This window comes from Bacillus rossius, assembly GCF_032445375.1.
Source record: "Bacillus rossius redtenbacheri isolate Brsri chromosome 9 unlocalized genomic scaffold, Brsri_v3 Brsri_v3_scf9_2, whole genome shotgun sequence".
In the NCBI taxonomy this organism is placed as follows: domain Eukaryota; kingdom Metazoa; phylum Arthropoda; class Insecta; order Phasmatodea; family Bacillidae; genus Bacillus; species Bacillus rossius.
This window is the reverse complement of record NW_026962013.1, coordinates 10,089,357-10,109,056: the sequence shown is the minus strand read 5'-3', so window position 1 is coordinate 10,109,056 and position 19,700 is coordinate 10,089,357. Positions and strand designations below refer to the sequence as shown.

Sequence of the window (19,700 nt, the reverse complement as noted above, 5' to 3'; positions counted from 1 at the left end):
GAAGGAAATAAGTTAATAGTGACTAGTTGCTACAAACAGTTTATCCTGTGCAGTCACTGAATTTTTAGTTCATTTGTGAGAATGACAGCAAGTGTAATAATACTGACAATATACAAGGTGTAGATGGTTGTATCGGTCTCGTAATGTGTGATATCTGCTTTAACGAGGGAAAATATCCCATCAACAGATAAAATATTGTTATGGCGTGAACACTTTTGTCAATATGGCCTCTTTCGGTTGCTATATTAGTATTTTTACATCAAATATGCCATCCTCATTCAGGCGAGGGTGACCTTAACCTTAAATAAGTGATAACCTACTCGTGAAAAAAGCGTGTATGTATATATACATATATACATACATACGTATATACATATATAAATATATATACATATGTATATATACACACCAAAAAAGAATGTTTCAGTTTCAATGGTATACTATAACATTTTAATTTAGACTAGGTATTTACAACAATTCATTCATCAAATTTAAGATAAACTAACCTAGTTTTTCCTTACGTATGTTCAATATGTGCAGCTTTAGTTATACGGCACACATCCAACCTAAAGTCCAATTCGTCCCACACTTTGGTTAACAAGTCCGGAGTATTGGAAGAAATAGCCTCTTCAGTTCTGTGTCTCAACTCTGGCAAATCACATTAGGTGGCAGCGGAACGTAGACACGATCTCTTATAAAGTCCCAAAGGAAAAAAAAAAATAGCATGGCGATATTTCAGGTGAACGTGGAGGCCAGCGAAAAAGAGCACTGTCGTCTCGACCATTACGACCAATCCAACGGTCAGAGACTTCGACGTTCAACCACTCTCGTACGAAGAGATTCCAATGGGGAGGGGCTCCATCCTGTTGCCCAGTAAAGTTTACAGGTTCACCCTCTTTTAATCGTGAAGAGAGTCATTATTTTAATACACACGTTATTAGTAAGCAAAAGATTACATGGTGAATTGCAATAAAACCGAAATAACACTGAAAAGAGTGTAATGCACCATATAAACAACGAAATGCAAGTTAATACACCACGAAAAACCGAAATGAAACTAAAATCATGAAATTTATCAGCATTTACAACCAAAAAATAACTAAAATCACAAAAAAAAGACTAATATTTTAATACAGTAAATTCCTAAATGTAATTTACGAGTATTTAGCAGGAATTATGTACCAAAATTTTAATACTAAAAAGGTTTAGAAAACGTTAACTTTATTTTTTAAACTTGCAATTTCGTCCAATGAATTCTCCACCCTCTCGTCCACAGTTATTGTATTGTAACAGCTACTTCTATAGACTGGTGGTTTTGCACACTACCACGCCACCGTGTTCTTGCACCACGGCTGGGGGCTCGACACACTCCCACACTCTCGTGTTCTTGCACCACGGCTGGAGGCTAGGCACACTCCCACACACTCGTGTTCTTGCACCACGGCTGGAGGCTAGGCAAACTCCCACACCCCCGTGTTCTTGCACCACGGCTGACGGCTAGGCACACTCCCACACCCTCTTGTTCTTGCACCACGGCTGGAGGCTAGGCACACTCCCACACCCTCGTGTTCTTGCACCACGGCTGGAGGCTAGGCACACTCCCACAACCTCGTGTTCTTGCACCACGGCTGGAGGCTAGGCACACTCCCACACCCTCATGTTCTTGCACCATGGCTGGAGGCTAGGCACACTCCCACACCCTCGTGTTCTTGCACCACGGCTGGAGGCTAGGCACACACCCACACCCTCGTGTTCTTGCACCACGGCTGGGGGCTAGACATACTGCCACACCCTCGTGTTCTTGCACCACGGCTGGGGGCTAGGCACACTCCCACACCCTCGTTTTCTTGCACCACGGCTGGGGGCTAGACATACTGCCACACCCTCGTGTTCTTGCACCACGGCTGGGGGCTAGGCACACTCCCACACCCTCGTGTTCTTGCACCACGGCTGGAGGCTAGGCACACTCCCACACCCTCGTGTTCTTGCACCACGGCTGGAGGCTAGGCACACACCCACACCCTCGTGTTCTTGCACCACGGCTGGAGGCTAGGCACACACCCACACCCTCGTGTTCTTGCACCACGGCTGGGGGCTAGACATACTGCCACACCCTCGTGTTCTTGCACCACGGCTGGGGGCTAGGCACACTCCCACACCCTCGTGTTCTTGCACCACGGCTGGAGGCTAGGCACACACCCACACCCTCGTGTTCTTGCACCACGGCTGGGGGCTAGACATACTGCCACACCCTCGTGTTCTTGCACCACGGCTGGAGGCTAGGCACACTCCCACAACCTCGTGTTCTTGCACCACGGCTGGAGGCTAGGCACACTCCCACACCCTCGTGTTCTTGCACCACGGCTGGAGGCTAGGCACACACCCACACCCTCGTGTTCTTGCACCACGGCTGGGGGCTAGACATACTGCCACACCCTCGTGTTCTTGCACCACGGCTGGGGGCTAGGCACACTCCCACACCCTCGTTTTCTTGCACCACGGCTGGAGGCTAGGCACACTCCCACACCCTCGTGTTCTTGCACCACGGCTGGAGGCTAGGCACACTCCCACATCCTCGTGTTCTTGCACCACGGCTGGGGGCTAGGCACACTCCCACACCCTCGTGTTCTTGCACCACGGCTGGGGGCTAGGCACACTCCCACACCCTCGTGTTCTTGCACCACGGCTGGAGGCTAGGCACACTCCCACACCCTCGTGTTCTTGCACCACGGCTGGAGGCTAGGCAAACTCCCACACCCTCGTGTTCTTGCACCACGGCTGGGGGCTAGACACACTGCCACACCCTCGTGTTCTTGCACCACGGCTGGAGGCTAGGCACACTCCCACACCCTCGTGTTCTTGCACCACGGCTGGAGGCTAGGCACACTCCCACACCCTCGTGTTCTTGCACCACGGCTGGAGGCTAGGCAAACTCCCACACCCTCGTGTTCTTGCACCACGGCTGGGGGCTAGACACACTGCCACACCCTCGTGTTCTTGCACCACGGCTGGGGGCTAGGCACACTCCCACACCCTCGTGTTCTTGCACCACGGCTGGGGGCTAGACACACTGCCACACCCTCGTGTTCTTGCACCACGGCTGGGGGCTAGGCACACTCCCACACCCTCGTGTTCTTGCACCACGGCTGGAGGCTAGGCACACTCCCACACCCTCGTGTTCTTGCACCACGGCTGGAGGCTAGGCACACTCCCACACCCTCGTGTTCTTGCACCACGGCTGGAGGCTAGGCACACTCCCACACCCTCGTGTTCTTGCACCACGGCTGGAGGCTAGGCACACTCCCACACCCTCGTGTTCTTGCACCACGGCTGGAGGCTAGACGTGGCACAGTCCACGCACGCCAAGGCACCGCTGGAAGAGCGAGATGGGAACCATGAAGGAAGGAGGAGGGTTTTGCATAAGGGGGAGGAAGAGGCGGAGCCAAGTCGATAGCGCGCAAGTGTGACGTTTGACGTCTTACGCAGCAGGGGCGGGCGGGCAGGCGGGCGTCGCTCCTCTCCGCCGTCGGCTGATTAATTATTACAGCTTGTAATTTCATTAACATTGTAATTGCCTGTAATTAGTCGCGCTTACCGTCTTGTTTATTTAATGTGTGTGATGCTCGAGGAGCGAGAATGCGGGGTTCCGTGCTAGGAGGGCACAAGTCGCAGACACCGGCGCGAGCGAACACTCAACTCGAGCTTTCGCGGCATCTATCGAGATAGATCAATCTTTGACATGCTGGATTATAACATGTAGCCGCAATGTGCACTTACTTTTTTTTCTTCATTTTATAATACGTAACATAAAACAAATATTTTATTACATTTTATAATAAAGAACATTATTTTAGTGTCTGTGCACATCTAGATCATAAAAACACACTTTTTCATCCCCTGTTTGAGATTTTAACCAATACATATAAATACACTATATTTTTTAAAAAATGTTGGTCTTGAATTTAAACTGATTCTAGATTTTTACGTCACACTTCGTCTGTGTTCCGAAACTCCGGTACCCATAGATTTGATACTCGCCGAGGTGTTGGAATCAAAGCCCAAGACGAATGGCAAATGAGCGCGACGTGACAGCAACTACTGCCGCTGAGGACGCTAACGTAACGTAAATAAAAAACTTCCTACATTAGTACTTACAGTGCTGTTTTATGATGCATTGTTGGTGATGCCCATGGCTAGGCGGGCCCCAGTGGTGACAGGAGCGAGTCCAGCATCGCTAGGGACCGGACAAATTCGCGGATTCAATGACCTCTAGGATAGCCTCCATTATCCTCTGCACATCTCAAGTAAACACGCGTGTTCATTTGGTTACTAAATTGTGACTCGTCTCCACTGGGGTAGCTAGTGATTCGACGCTTCTTTGGTCGATAGTCTCTCATTGGCCCAGAGAGCTCCAGTTAAACTGCGAGCCAATAGCAGAACCAGCAGAAATGTACACAAGTTTAAATTTCAGCCAGTCACGAATGAATCCGCGAATTTTTCCAGTCTCTAAGCATCGCTAGTTGGTGGCGCTGAAGACGGTGGCGCTGGAATCGACCTCGTCCCGTTACGCGGTGTCCCGTTACGCTCATTGTACGCTTGCGCCGAATCTATCTCTCTTCCACTCGATTGGAACAACCATCGATTTGACTTTTTCGAGACACATTAAACTTGAAACACTCCCATTAGTTTCCTACTTTTCCTGTCATCGTCCTTATCTTAAACAGAATAACACAGATTGGAAGAAGTTATTTAGCAAACATGTATAATAGTTATAGTTAAAATAATCTCTTCGTTAAAGTAATAAACATATTTGAATTAATGAGTGCAAATACAAGTAAATTTATCAATTAAATTGTAGATTTAATTTCACTCCTTCTTTGTATCCATACAAAATAGTGATAATTCAATAAAAATGATTCAATTTTATTCATAAAAGCATGCAATCATTTCATCAATGTTTTGTTGTCACGTTAAACTATCTTCCGTAAACCGACTTTACAGACAACCAATTTTTTTTTTTTTTTTCGGGGGCTCGGCTCTTGTTGAAGCCAAACAATCTCGCCCTGGTGTAACAGCTACATACGTCATCGGCAGTCGTCTCACGACCGGGTCGTGGCCTGCTGCCCGCGGAACATTGGAACGCCACACAACATTGCACCGCTGTTCGCGCCCGTGATAGTGCAGGGTTTTGTTTCCCTTCGCGTGATCCTTAAAAAAAATTAATACTCTCTTTACAGTATTCCCTGCCGCACATTAAATTTACGCCCAGCAATTTTGCGAACGTCCAGCCTGTATTGACAAAAAAAATCTACATGGTGGTGGCCTCAATTTAAAAATAATAATAATCGTTTATTGATTTGGTATTTGGAAACGGGTCGTGACTACATACGGAGAGGGTCTGCCACTCCTGGAGTGGACTTGAGCCCTTGTCGTCCCAGGACGCCGCTGCGGCTGGCTCTTGGCGCTGTGTGTAGGTACGGAAGGACGATTAAAGCCACTACTAGCTAATTGGTTACATGGAGTTTCAGGCCGCTTCCTACCCCCCCCCCCCCCCCCTCTTTAACCGTCCAAGTTTACCCCTGCGGGAGCCTACAGCAAGGGAGGGGGGGATCCCAAGGGAGGAAAGAGATGCTCAAAGCAGGAGACAAGTCTCGTGGATAAACCGCCCTCCCGGCTCTCGGAGAGAAGATGGCGCCTGGAAGGTGAGGGGGGAGGGAAGGGGTTTGTCCCCCGCGCGCGGAGGTGTGAAGCCCGGATGCGCGCGCGCTCTCGCCTTCGCAGGAAGGGACGTACTAATTAGATTGCACAGTTTAGCGAACCGCGATTTCGCCCGGCGGCCTCGGAACACGCGACGCGCGGGTTAGACGCGGCGTGTGGCGCAGCGGCGCGGGCCTTCTGGAGGAAGGGGCATCGGTAGTGACCGGGAAAAAATTCGCGAATTCATTTCGCTATAGGCTAAAATACATATATATATATATATATATATATATATATATATACACACCTCAGTGCTGCCTCTGCCATTGGCTCAAAACTCACCTGGATGACTCTGGGCCAATGAGAAACGCCCGACCAAAACTTTATAGAATCACAGGCTGCTACGTTGGGACACCTTCACAAGACAGCAGCCAATGAGTGGGTGGCATTTTACCGAGTGTACGTAGAAGTACGGAGTTCATATTAAAGTTAATTGAACCCGCGAATTTTTCCGGTCCCTAAGGCATCGGTTTCGGGGACTAACATCCTCCCCCCCCCCCGCCTTACCCACATGTTTACAGTTGTTATCCCCGAGGAAACGTCATCTTATCCAGCGTGGATGGCCCTGGAACAGCCGCGACGCCTGCGCCTCTAGCGTAGAGTGGTGGCACTAGCCACGCGAAGCACGTCTAGAGCGGCGATTGCCCGACCCCCAGGTCTCCAACCGACCATGAAGAGAGAGAGAAAAAAATCATTATTACGACCGCCACAAAATATCTTGTAGGTGAGTAGAATCTGTCAGGGTTTTGCGGCGTTTTACTGAACTCACTTGGATTTCTGTCCCCCCCCCCCCCCCCCCTTCTTCTTTTAGCCGCGTCGATCTATTAGAAATAAATTCCTACGTCCCGGGCAACTACTCTACGTAGAGTTACCAGGTAAACATGCCTAAACAGCATGTCGCCCAACCGACCGTCGGACACAAGCCGTCAGAGAGGTTGGACTCGAACCCGCGACCCCGGAGGCCCATTGCAGGGGAAGCTCTTTCGGAGCGCTCGCTCCCGTTCGCCCAGCCCCGTGTGTTCCTGGGCGCTGCTGCTCCGATCCTGTGTCGCGCGCCACTCGACGAGGCGGGTCGTTACCACAACGCCGAAACACAGTAACGCCGAAAAATGTTGCTGCGGGGTGGGGGGGGGGGGGGGGGGGGTGGGGGGGACACAGGAGCAAAATGAAAAACAACTAAATGAATTTTTTGTGCTAACCTTACCTAACCTAACCCTTGTGCCATTACATGTTTCGGCGTTGTGGTAATTCGGCGTTGTGGTATTTCGGCGTTGTGGTGCGTCCCCGACGAGGCCGCGTGTCCGGGTCTGACGGCCGAGCTCCGAGAGACACTACTGTGGTCCTGACAAGAGTCGCGACGGGTATCGTGCCTGTCATGTCCGCGTTCTCCCTGAATACTGCTTCGAAGTTGGAACGAAGAGAGGCTGTCGTGTCTCGGGAAAATATTAGCTTGTCTATCCGTCTACAACATGATTTGCTTGACACGTCGCACAATACTTCGGCAATTCAGAGTGAAATTACTGGGATTTTATATAATCATTCGAAATATGTTTATATGTGCATTACATTACATTAAACAAAACAAACAAAATTTGTTTTCAATTATGTTTATTTTGATTAAATTAGCTTGTATAAAATTATAGTATTTTTTTTAAAAAAAAGCTTGAATGTTATTAAAGCGTAACATATGTATATAAATAAAACAACATTAACATATATAGTATATATATGTTAATAGTTTCTCAAATATATAAAGTTTGTGAAAAACAACTGAAGATATTGGTTTCATTAATTTCTTCTACTTCCTTCTTCTCGCTACCGTTTATTGTTTTTTTTTTCTCGGGCCCTATCACCATCGGCTGCTTCAGGAATTCATCATCTTTTTTTTAATTTTTAATTTTATTTTAGGTTTTCTAATAACGTGCTCCTGTTTCCAATTCCTGAAACCTCCTCCCCCCCCCCCCCCCCCCATAAAACCGAACGCCACGCCCCTCGCGACCGTCTGACACGCCAGCAAGTTTCCAATCTAATTTGCGAGCTATTGGCCGATGCTTTGCTCGCAGCGCTTGCTTTGTAGTGTCGCGCGACCGGCCCGGCGGTAAGCCTATTAGCTCTAAATATCAGCGCGGGCACGAGAGGGAGACGGGGTAAGGAGTGGAGGGGGGAGAAGGGGTGGTGGTGGTGGTGTGTGCATTAATGATGCTAATAGAAGTAGCACAACTGGGAGAGGGCCCCGACTAATAATTCATCCGGACCCCCCTCCTTCCCCTTATTAGACCGCCAACCCTTTCCACGAGAGAGAGAGAGAGAGAGAGAGAGATCAACCAACTTGCCTCCCCCCCCCCCTCCCCCACATGGTTTACACCCCTCCCCGGGCCAACCCAACACCGTCCCGACCGCACTTAAAATATTTGCACTGCGGCGGTGGCGCGGGCGAGAAATGATTAGGCATCGCATCCGGGCAGACCGGGAGTCCCTGAGAGGCGGCCTGACGGGGCCTGTTCCGACACCACCTCGCGGCACACCGTGCAGCGTGGGACCTGTTCCGTATCTCCCCGCAGGGGCGTTAGTCGCGTCGGCAGGCTGACGTCACCCGTCAGTGGAGTAAGACAACTGCAAAGGGGGGAGAAACTCTAAATTGCCGAGACTTGACACCCAGACGTGATAACGTCTTATAAATCGATGAACGCCGGCTTGCACGCACGAAAAAAGCATGACTCATCGTCACGTTCCGCGTATGAGCCGAGCGTTCAAGAACCGGCCGACCACCGTGCGAGAAAATCTTCTATATAATAATATCAAACGGGTTAAGGCGGGCTTTTTAACTAATTTATTCGTGATTATATTCAAACAAATTATTTAAATTAAATTTGAAAAAAAAAAACTGTAAATAATATTTGAAAATTAAAAAAAGTATGAAATTTCTCATCAATGTTTTCTTATGACGTTATCACGTAAAATTATTGTCCGTAAATCGACTTCACAGACAAACCCCCCCTTTTTTTTTTCAAGTAGTTCCGAGCCTGTCCGCTAGATAGTAGCTGTCATAATATATTACTAACATGGTTGCAGTGATCGTGTGAAGGAAAAAAATGCATAAGTTTTTATTAGGCAAACAAACCAGTGAAAAATGAATTCGTTTAGTTTCGGTAGCCACAACATACTTTTTTTTATTACAAACCAGTATTGAGTTTTTTTTGCACGGTAAATGCCTTCTACTAAGCAATTAGACATTTGTTTATAACTCGCACCCAAAATCTGTACCGTTCCATTTTAGATTTTCAAAACGAATTAAAGTAGAATTTTTAAGTTATCTACAAAAAAAAAAAGACACGAAAAGATACACACGATCAAGACGATAAAAAAAATTGTCACCAAACCAAAAATCAAGTGTAACAGTTTGACCGCACTTTCGAATAGCTGATGATTCTTATACAGTAAAATTAAATAGCTTTATAACAGTTAAATATTGAAAGATGCAGAAGAAAGATTTTTAGGGCTATCGGAAAACAATTATTATCACTCGAATACAAAGCATACCTTTGATTAATACGGGTTAATGCTTTGTTTCAAGGTTGGTGATAGCACGGGGACTAACTTGAGACGAGATCTTCACAGTGACTGTCTGGAGTCAGTCTTCTGGCGCGAGCATCTCTCTGCCATTGGCTGATATACTCGCCCCCAGGGCCGGCAAAGTCGGCCAATTTCATTTTTAAATCCCCTGTTTTTCTACTGTTCTGTTAAAAAAAAAAAACTAGACATAAATGGGAACAAAAAAATTAAATTGTTATTAGCATGTATCATTTAAAGAGCTGATCAATAATTATTTAAATTCATTTTATCGCATTAGGAAAATTTAAAAAAAAAATATATATATATTGCCTCCTATAAACGCGAATTTACCATTTATTTTATCGGAAGAATTCATAAAAAAAGAACCGGAAATTAATAAGTGTTCAATAATTTTGAAGATAAGTTACAGAAACCATTGTTGAAATTGAAGATTAAGAATTTTTGAAAATGTTGTTGAAAAAGTTTACTTGGCTACTTTTTTTTTCCTGGGGGAGGGCCTGCGCATCGTTCTGCGCATGACGTCACTTGCAGCCCCGGCTCGGCACACCTCCCTGTCCGCTCCTATCCGTGGTTGTAGGTCAGTACAACGTGACAACGTGTTGAACAACCACTAACCTTGGACAGAAACCACCTTAAGAGGCCCGCCTACCTGTCCACACGGTGCGCAGAGCTTCATAAGAAACCAGCGATTGGAAAACTGATCAATATGTCAAAGTGGTGTCTGTTTACGAAACTAGCACTCAAGAATACGGTGATGCCGGATGAGTAGCACTCTGTTTCCTTATTTTGCTTTTCAACTGTACTTTTAGAAAAGTTAAAATGGCCCAAACGCGTGTTTTTGTTTCAGAGTAATTTTTAGGCATGAAACGTCCGGTAAAGATTCTCGAAAGCACTCAAGGGACTTGCATCACACCTTTATCTTCATTTCATCCGCCATGTGGCTTTGTGGTTACCGCCCAAAATCTCATAGTTGTGTCCTGTACGAGAAGACTGCGCGCTAGTTCAGAGGCGACACCGCGCTAGAAGCACCAGCGAGCGTCGCGCTATTCCAAATACACCTCTGACTGGGTGGCCCTTCGAGACCGCCATGTTCCAGGCGTGGGGAGAGAGACTGTGTCTCAGCGCGAACCCCCCCCCCCCCCCCTCGCCAATTCCTTTCTCGGCGCGACATCGAGGGTAATTTATTTAAAACAGCCCCTTCAACGTCATAAATACGTCCATCATTTATTCATTGGCCACCATCGCTGTGTGCAGACGGCGCGGAGGTGCAGGATGGAGCAGTTGAAGACGGAGAGTGGGGGGGGGGGGGGGGGGGAGGGTGAAGTTTCGCAGGGCTTCAGGGGGTTGTTTTGTTTGTTTCGCGCCCTTCTTCATCATCCTTTCGTGGGTTGAAAAGGGGGAGGAGGAATGTCGCACGTCGCTGAATACTCTTTGCCGCGACATGTTCTGGATGCTCAGTAGGTAAGCTCGCTCGCAACTGCTTGTTGGTGTTCAGCGATCTTTATCGACGTCTAGCCGCGTTTCTGATCGGAGACAATAAAACCCGCTTCGCTCTCCGTCGGATCAGCGCGTGGCAAGCTGCTGTTTACATACTCACCTGAATTCCGAAGGACAATCAATCTGTTTATTATATGTACTTAGGGCGATATTCCAAGACGTTCGGGTAAGGTTGCGAATGAGCACTGTCTTGTTGGGATAAAAACGTAACCTAAAGTCGTGGACCGTATTCCAGAACGTGACCAAAACCGAATCCCAGTGAGGTAACAGATCGGCAACCCGTTTTAATAAACCGCGCCCTGCGCGAGGCTAGGGATGGCAGCACCAACGCACAAATAATGAACCGCCTTTCTAATTTTCGTTCAAACCGTTAGCATCCATCATTTAAGTTCTTTGTCCACTCACGAGATAGATGACATCGATAAAGCCACTACACTAAGGAAGATGTGTGCCACATGATGTAAATAATTTTACTGGTCTTGAATGTGAATATGTTCATGGCTCTCCTGATTTCGACAAAGAACTTAAATTGATAAATGCTGATGGTTTAAAGGAGAATGAAACCAATGGAAAGTATCATCACTGTGAACAGTTGGAATACGTTCAAGCTCATCTCAAGTAGATCCTACATACTTTGGGGAAATGGTGGGCACTTAAAAAGGAAGCTTTTAGACGATGACGAAGCTTCGACATCAATTATTTCAAATTCTTACAGTAATCCAGGTGAAGACGCTGGCTTCTTAGATAATGACGACAGTGACTCTGAAGCTGGTGACGAGACTAAACACTGTAATAAAACACCTACAGCTGACAATATTGAAGACTGTGATAAAGCCCTGAGACCAAAACGATGGAAACATCGAGACAAAAAAAAATATTCTGATAAAGCTTACGATGATCACTGGGTTTTAGGATTCCTAAGCTGTTTTTAGGACATTTCAAGCCACTGGTAGTTTTGAGGACTAAAACGAGAATTTTTTTTCCTTCTGAATAGGGAAATTTGTATTTTTCCGATTTTTTTTGAAATTTTTGGCCAAATTTTTTTAACCTGGAATTTTTGGCGAGTTTTTGCAAATGTTTGGCAAATTTCAGGTAATTTTTTTTGGCAATATTAGGACAATTTTGAAGGTCAAGGTCATCCAAGATGGCACCGTGACGTCGCAATCCAAGATGGCGGTTGTCTCCCGGCTCCTCGCCCAGAACCCAGTACCCGGACATAGGTACCTTTATATACTAGTTTTGCTACTTCCTCAGGAAGTAGGAATTTTGCAAAGCGATTCCAGCTTATTTTCAGATGGGGACGATATATTAAAGGACTATGTTTCAAATAAAAAAGAGCACATGTATCGAAGAAAATTTTGGAGATTTGCATCTAAAGAAAACCCACATTTTTTTTTTTTGTTTTTTTTTTACCAGATTTAAGGTCACCTTGGCGTCTGCAGTATAAATTATTTTTAAACTTTTTATTTAGCGGATGCCTTGAAAAAAAAAAACAGTCCAAGACCAGCTCTGTACTGGGACGAGGCCGGCTCAGTGCCGCGACGAACCGACAGTTTGCCAGTTACGCCCTCGGGAGTGGTGAATATTTGACGAGGGATGTCCAAGCGGTAAGAACACGCCCCCCCCCCCCCCCCCCCCCCCTCCGCCCCTCGGCGCGAAAACAAGCCTTCTTTCCCGCGCCGCCTCCCGCCCCCCCGCGGAGTCCTGCTGCCTCCCGCCCCCCCGCGGAGTCCTGCTGCCACGTCATCATCTGTTCACGGCCCGCCTCCCGCCGCGGCGGCCATTAAGTACTTAACAGTTTCCCCGACGACGGTCAGTCATAAAGCGGGCTTACGCGGGCAAATAAAGTGTCCCGGGAACCTGAGTGCTAATTTCGATGCGGCGTATTACGTATTCCACTTTGTGGCCCCCCTCCCCCTTCCCGCTCCTTCAACACTCACCCCCCCCCCCTCCTACCCTTCATCACGGCCATCGAGGACCGTAATTGGCTGCGGGGTAGCCGCGCGGTGGGCGGGGAATGTTCGCGAATCACCGTCGGGACCAGAACAACTTTGGAATCGAATCAGGTCGTCTTCGGCAGTGGCACCACCGCCCCTTTTTCGCCGAAATTAAGTTATTAAAAAAAAAATTAAAAATAACCCACGTACAGTGACATGTGTTATTTTCTGGTTTTAATTATTATTCAACACTGTAAGGACATGAAAATTTTAAAACTCCGCCCCTTTCCGTCCCCCCCTCCCCTCCAAATATTTTTTTTTTTGTTCTCTGCGAATTGGTAATCGCATCATCGAATTCAATTCCTTTCGCTAATTCATTTTCAATTTTACAAGATGGCCAAGCCAGAGAGTCGAGCTTGACTCATAATGAACCAAAGATAATTCTTAATTTTATTTTGAAAAAAAAAAAAACCCTTCTCTCACGCGATGCTAGTAAAACTCACAGCGTTAACAAGAATCTTAAGGCTGAAGACAGATTTGGTAAAATATCAGAAGGTTCATTCATATTCAACCAAAAAAAAAAACTCTAAAAAGCTAAATAAAAAACTACTTTTTAGTTAATCGTCAAAATTGTTTAGTGATCAAGTTTTAAATAAAACCATTTGGAAAAGAGCGTAAGCCCAATTTTCTTAATTATCTTTTATTTTGTTACTCCCTCAGTGATGACCACGCCTCTGCTCTTCGGATACCTGCACTCCGAACTTGAAATAAGGACGAGGATGGAGCATCAGTGGAATCAATTGAGGGGGGGGGGGGGGGCGGTGGAGTACCCCGAGGAAACACACTGGCCCACGGCAACACCCTTCATGCAGTACTGGTTTCCCCCCCTTGCGGGCAGTACTGGCTTCCTCCCTTCAATTCTGTGTCTCAACTCTGACAAATCATTAGGTAGCGGCTGAATGCAGACACGATCCTTTATAAAGCCCCAAACCGCCGATTCATCACATTGCCACCCGGGGCAGTAAGCGTGGGCGAGGCCAGAAACCGAAGTTTCTATAGTTCGCTAAGTGCATAGTAATTCAGGTGCACCCCACACTGGTGAAGAATCATTTGAATCGACGGCGGGGGTGCGTGTCTTGTGGGATAGGTTTGGCACACGGGCCTGTGTGTGCGCTGGTAGGTTGTGTAATGCTAGAGAAGTTACGTGTACCTAATTCGGCGGGGGAGTGAAGCTCCCCACCAGTTAGATCGGCTAACTGGCGTGATGTAGTGTCATGTTGGTGTGCAATAGAGGCTTGTCAGTGTGCTGTAATTTCAAGTGACCTAGTTAAACTCGGGTGTGGCGTGTAGTGTAAAGCTGTGCGAGCCGCTCCAGCGAACCCCTGGGAACACATAACATGCAAGGGTAATTAGCCCATTAGTGCATGTAACAGGTAGTTCATTGCGTTCCGACATAGCTCGGTCAAAGTTAGGCTAAGCCAGTATTGCTGTAGCTAACACCCAGGCTGTTGTCTTCTAAAACTTGAAAAATAGAGAGTGGGGTTAGTGAATTTTATTTTCAATTGAAGGTCGTCCTGTTTTATTATTTGGGCGGAGAAATGCCCTCGTCCAGACTTTTTTGTTTATATATATATTAATTAAATATAGACTTAAAACTACTGTACATGCCCCCAGAGCCCTGCCCTGACAGGCATGCATGCCTCTCGGCCCGGATCCCCAGCGAGGGCTGGGGTAGCTCCCTCTGCCAGTTCACCTGCATGATTCTGCCTTGACAGGGTGCTACGACGTGTGTGTGTCCCTTGGTTTGTCGCGCGTGTTAAAGCCCCAAAGAAAAAATCGCATGGCGTTATGTCAAGTGAACGTGGAGGCCAGCGAAAAAGAGCTCTGTCGTTTCGACCATTACGACCAATCCAACGGTCAGGGACTTTGACGTCCAACCACTCTCGTACAAAGATATTCCAACGGAGAATGCTCGTTGAAATGAAATTACAGATTCAATCCATTAACATTGCGATAAATAGCCTAAATAAAACAAAACGGAACATAAACATAGACTGAAAAATAGTCTACTGAATAAATTCATTCCTTATTTGTCAGGAGATGTAATTAATATTTACCAAAGCTTTATTAATTTGGCTTTGTTTGACTAGCATTTGAATTTTAAAGTTCGGATCGACCGGAAAATAATAAAACGAACGCTTATTACGACATATGAAGATAAAATTTTATTTTGCCAATAAACAACTTGTGTATAGCATATACGTCTCTAAACGAAGCACCTCCTGTAAGCTGCTCAGAAACTTATCACCAAGCCATACCTGAACAACTGATTTGAATCAGTGGAGTTAGAAATTTTTCTCTGACTGGTAGATCAGTAAATATCTATCACCAAAATAATCCGTATAAGCTTTAAAGATTCAAATACAGTATTTATAGCAGATTTCCAATGGTAAATTATTTTAAAATACTGTAAGTAGGGAACAACAGGTCTCGAGTCAGAAATGCAGCAGCTTAGTATAATGTGACGAGTACTGCCTTGACTTCTAACCAATACGAGCTTCTCATTTCTATTGCTCGCACACCTGTTAGATGTATCCTATAAAATAAAGAACTAATGCTTTTCTATTAATAAAATCCATACTGCTGAAGAAAATACTGTTTTAATAATAAAAATCTTAATATTTTTTTTTTTGTATTTTCACAAATGTTTATATTTTAATCCGCAAGCTGAAGTCACATCTCGGACAAAGAAATGAAAATGCTTGTGGGTAGAAAAGAAAACGAGATCCTCTTAACAAATTAATGTTTTCGGAAAGCCTTCTCTTGTTTTTTTAAGGCTATTAAATGCAAAACTGCGCGAGAGAGAAGGTGCGAGTGGAGATCGCTGGGGGACCTCCCCAACTTCTTCCATTTTTAATGACACAGAAACGCCGCTGAAAAAAAAAAACTTCGCGTTCCATTATGATTCTTTTATTCCGCCGACTGGTGTACAAATTTACTCACTTCCTCCTCGACTTAACTCCGGTTTTAACATTATGCTAATTATAGCGATTTGCCTGATGAGTTTAAAAAAGTACAAGACGACAAATGAGAGGGAGAAACATGGGAAGAGTTGGAAAAAAAAAAAAGAGACTAAAAAATATTAGAAGCTTACCAGCGTTCCAAAATGTAACTCTGTTTGTAAACGCACTTGCGGTAATCACTTGAAATGCTCCTCTTTTTTTTAAATTTCTTCTTCTTAGCTCTCAAAATGTACGCACTCGCATCGCCACAGAAACTTTTTTTTTTTTCACAATACTTTCTCGATAGGAACGTTAATTCAAGATAGCACTTCCTAAAGTGTGACGTGTTTTCACACGAACTTATCTCGTGGACAACACCTATAGTCGCAGCATTCGAGTTTTCATCTCGCAATCTCAATAATTTTCTGTTTTAAGGGTGTCCACGTTCTGAAAAGTCGAGGAACTTGAAAATTTTCAGAAAAAGTTAGGGAATTTACTTGAAGACCTTGAAAAAGTCATGGAAATTCCGCAATTATAGTAATCTGAGGGGAAAATGTCACGCTCCGATCTGCCCTCACACATAATATTTTTATATTGTGTTTCAGTGAGGTAACTAGGCCAACTATGGGGATGAGGGATTCTGGAATTTCTTTACTTCTTTCAGAAAATTGCACTTGGAAAAGGAGATTGGAAATGTACGTAACGTCCACAAAATTATTTATAATGACTAAACTCGTAATTTTCGAGATGAAAGCGTAAACTGTAAACATTCGTGCATTTTTTCCCCCCAATGTGCTGTGTGGCTTTCGTTTTCCCCAACGCAACGTGACAGTTTTTTTTCTTGTTAAAATTACAATTTCGTGAAAATAAATCTGAATATTGTGCTGGAGGTTGTCTAAAGAATTTAATCGAAAACCAAATCCGGAGTGGCATATAGTGGCGGATTCTAAAAGCTCATAGGCTAAGGCCAGGAGTAAAAACGCTGAAATCCTCTAAAGCAAATCACGCTCTTATTCATTTTGGTGCTAAATATTTACCCGTCAAAGCTAAAACAAAAAAAAAAAAGGAAGAATAATCATTCCTCCCACCGGACGCCACACAAACAAACAACTTTCATAAAAGATATTTAAAAAAAGAGGAATTCTCTTGGCAAATGGAATTACGTGTTTGTGTTCAACATTGGCTCTGTTAATTAACGCAGTGGCGGGGTCTAAGCTGGTTAAAAACTGTTTAGTACGTTCAATGTTTGCTTTTCCACCTGTTCCTGTAATCCGAGCATTTTTCAAAGAGGATTACTTTTTACCCCCCGGTTCTTCACTCGCGGCGGCACAGATTTCAGCAAATTTAGCACCATCGCAAGGAATGAAAACAGTGGCTGCAAAACCCCCTAATGGATATACTTATTTACGTTATTTATTTTTTTTCTTTTAAGTCTGGCAATACTGATGTTTGAAGATTTTACGTTTTAAAACATTTCCACAACAGTTACGTAGACCGGGTTAAAAGGAGGGAGGGGGGGGGGGTAGGTCCGGAGCTGTCTCTTCCAGGATTTAAAATGAAAAAAAAAACTAAGTGAAGACAGAATACGAAAATTACAGCAACTTGCTACATAAGGTTGCAGAGAGCTTTATTTGGAAGGATTATTGCAATCCTTATAGGGGCCTACAATAAATGCACATTATCCCACATCTAGCCCAACATGCCTCATACACAGAAGCAACAGGAATTGTGTTTGCAATAAGTCTACATTTAATGCCGGTTTGCACGTGTGTTAGTTGTAAGCATGTCTTCATACAAACTTGAGATATGTGTTTCATGTATTAAATAACATTGACTAATATGACTTGTTTTAACGAAAACATCAACCAATCGGCTTAAGAAAAATTTATTGAAAACAATTAAATAAAAACAGAAATATAAATGTTCAGTTTCATTTTTTCAATTATAATATACAAAAATTATTATACTTACGACAAAGGGCACATACGAACAATTAGTTTAAAAATGTAAAACACGCTAGTATTGAAATATTAATTAGCCTATAATTTTCCTAAAAAAAACTTAAAGTAAAGACTTATTAATGGACAAAACCTGCTTTACCCAATTAATTATGGTTTTTTTATGAAGTTACTCAAAAACAAGAAATTAAAGAAATAAAATAAGCTAAATATAATATATATAAATTTAAAATGAAAAACGCACTTTAAGGCCCTGCATTATTATTATGTTTTGCTTTATATTTTGATTATTACTCATACATCCAAATTTATACCACGGCAGGGTATAAACAGTTCATTCCCAAACACGTGCTCCCTGATAGTTAATAACCGCATGGGGAAAAGTCATCTCACGGGAACAGCTACAACTTCCACAAATGTTACACCAGTCTACGAATGTCGACATCAATAAGTAGAGACCGGAAAAATTTGCGAATTCATTTCGCGATAGGCTAAGATACAAATCGTTATACCTCAGTGCTGCCTCTGCTATTGGTTCAAAACTCACCTGGATGACTTTGGGCCAATGAGAAACACCCAACCAAAGCTTTATCGAATCACGGGCTGCTACGCTGGAACGTCTCACAAGACAGCAGCCAATGAGTGGGTGGCATTTGACCGAGTATACGTAGAACTATGGAGTTCATCCTACAGGTCTTTGAACTCGCGAATTTTTCCGGTCCCTATCAATAAGTACGTGATAATTTAACCGCGAATCTATTTTACGTTCCACCAACAGCCTGCAGTTTTAAGTAGTTATTTTTTCCTTTATTAGAATGAAAAATAAAATTAAAAATAACTGGAGGCGCCGGGTATCGATCCCGGTACCTCTCACATGCTAAGCGAGCGCTCTACCATCTGAGCTACGCCCCCTGGTGGTAGACACTGGTACACGTTATGTAAAAAGAGTACCAGAGTTAAGGAACGCGCTTTCTCCGAGTATGTGGTTGGTGGATGGGAGGGGGATACAGGGGGGGGGGGGAGAGAGAGAAAGTATAACGCGATCACACAACCTACCAGCGCACACACAGGCCCGTGTGCCAAACCTATCCCACAAGACACGCACCCCCGACGTCGATTCAAATGATTCTTCACCAGTGTGGGGTGCACCTGAACTACTGTGCACTTGGCGAGTTATAGAAACTTCGGTTTCTGCCCTCGCCCACGCTTACTGCCCCGGATGGTAATGTGATGAATCGGCGGCGTATAACGCGGACGGCAATGAACCACGCTCGTATTCATAAATGGACAGTCAAGACGAGAGAACAGCTGCCACGTGCACTGCGAATTTCTGCCCCGAAATGGCCCTAAATAGAACGTTTTCAGTTCTAATCTGATCTTTTCTGAATTCAACCTATCCCACTAGCTATCTTTAATTTATGCGGGGCAAAAAAAAAAAAACTGAAACAAGTGAAATTCTAAGCACTTACTGGAATGAAAGTACCGGCATGATACGTTAACATTTTGTAGTTTGTGAATAACTGTTATCAATTGAGGACAGAAAATTGCGTTTAGATGTCTCTACTTTATCCTATCAAGTGCTTTAATTTAGTAAGCTTGACGAAAGAGTTCAATGAAACATTCGAACCACACATGAGCTGTGTGTTAATGGCAATGTTTATCAATTGCAATATTTCATCGAAGTGAACAATGTAATGTAGAGCAATGAGCAGAAAGGTATCACATAAGCCCTTGAAATAGACGTTTCCTATTGCCTCGCGGGAGAAACACTATGCGAAAAAAAAAAAAAAAAACCACTGATTAAAATAATAATAATAATAATAATATTCCAGATTGGAAAATTTTCTAGATTGAATCGTAAAAATCAGAGAGTTGGTTGTGGTTGTACTTCTGTTTATTTATTTTGCTCTTCAGTATTGATCTACGTCGTCCCAGCATCAAGTCTCGCGTGTTCTCGATTTTTGAGGGCGAGCGAG

At 44.6% G+C, this 19,700-nt stretch overlaps 1 non-coding gene across 1 annotated transcript; it reads right to left on the bottom strand.

Moving 5' to 3' along the window:
- Positions 1-18,563: 18,563 nt before the first annotated feature.
- Positions 18,564-18,636, bottom strand: Trnaa-agc (transfer RNA alanine (anticodon AGC)). The gene has a single exon. It is a non-coding gene; the product is annotated as a tRNA-Ala (tRNA).
- Positions 18,637-19,700: the final 1,064 nt, after the last annotated feature.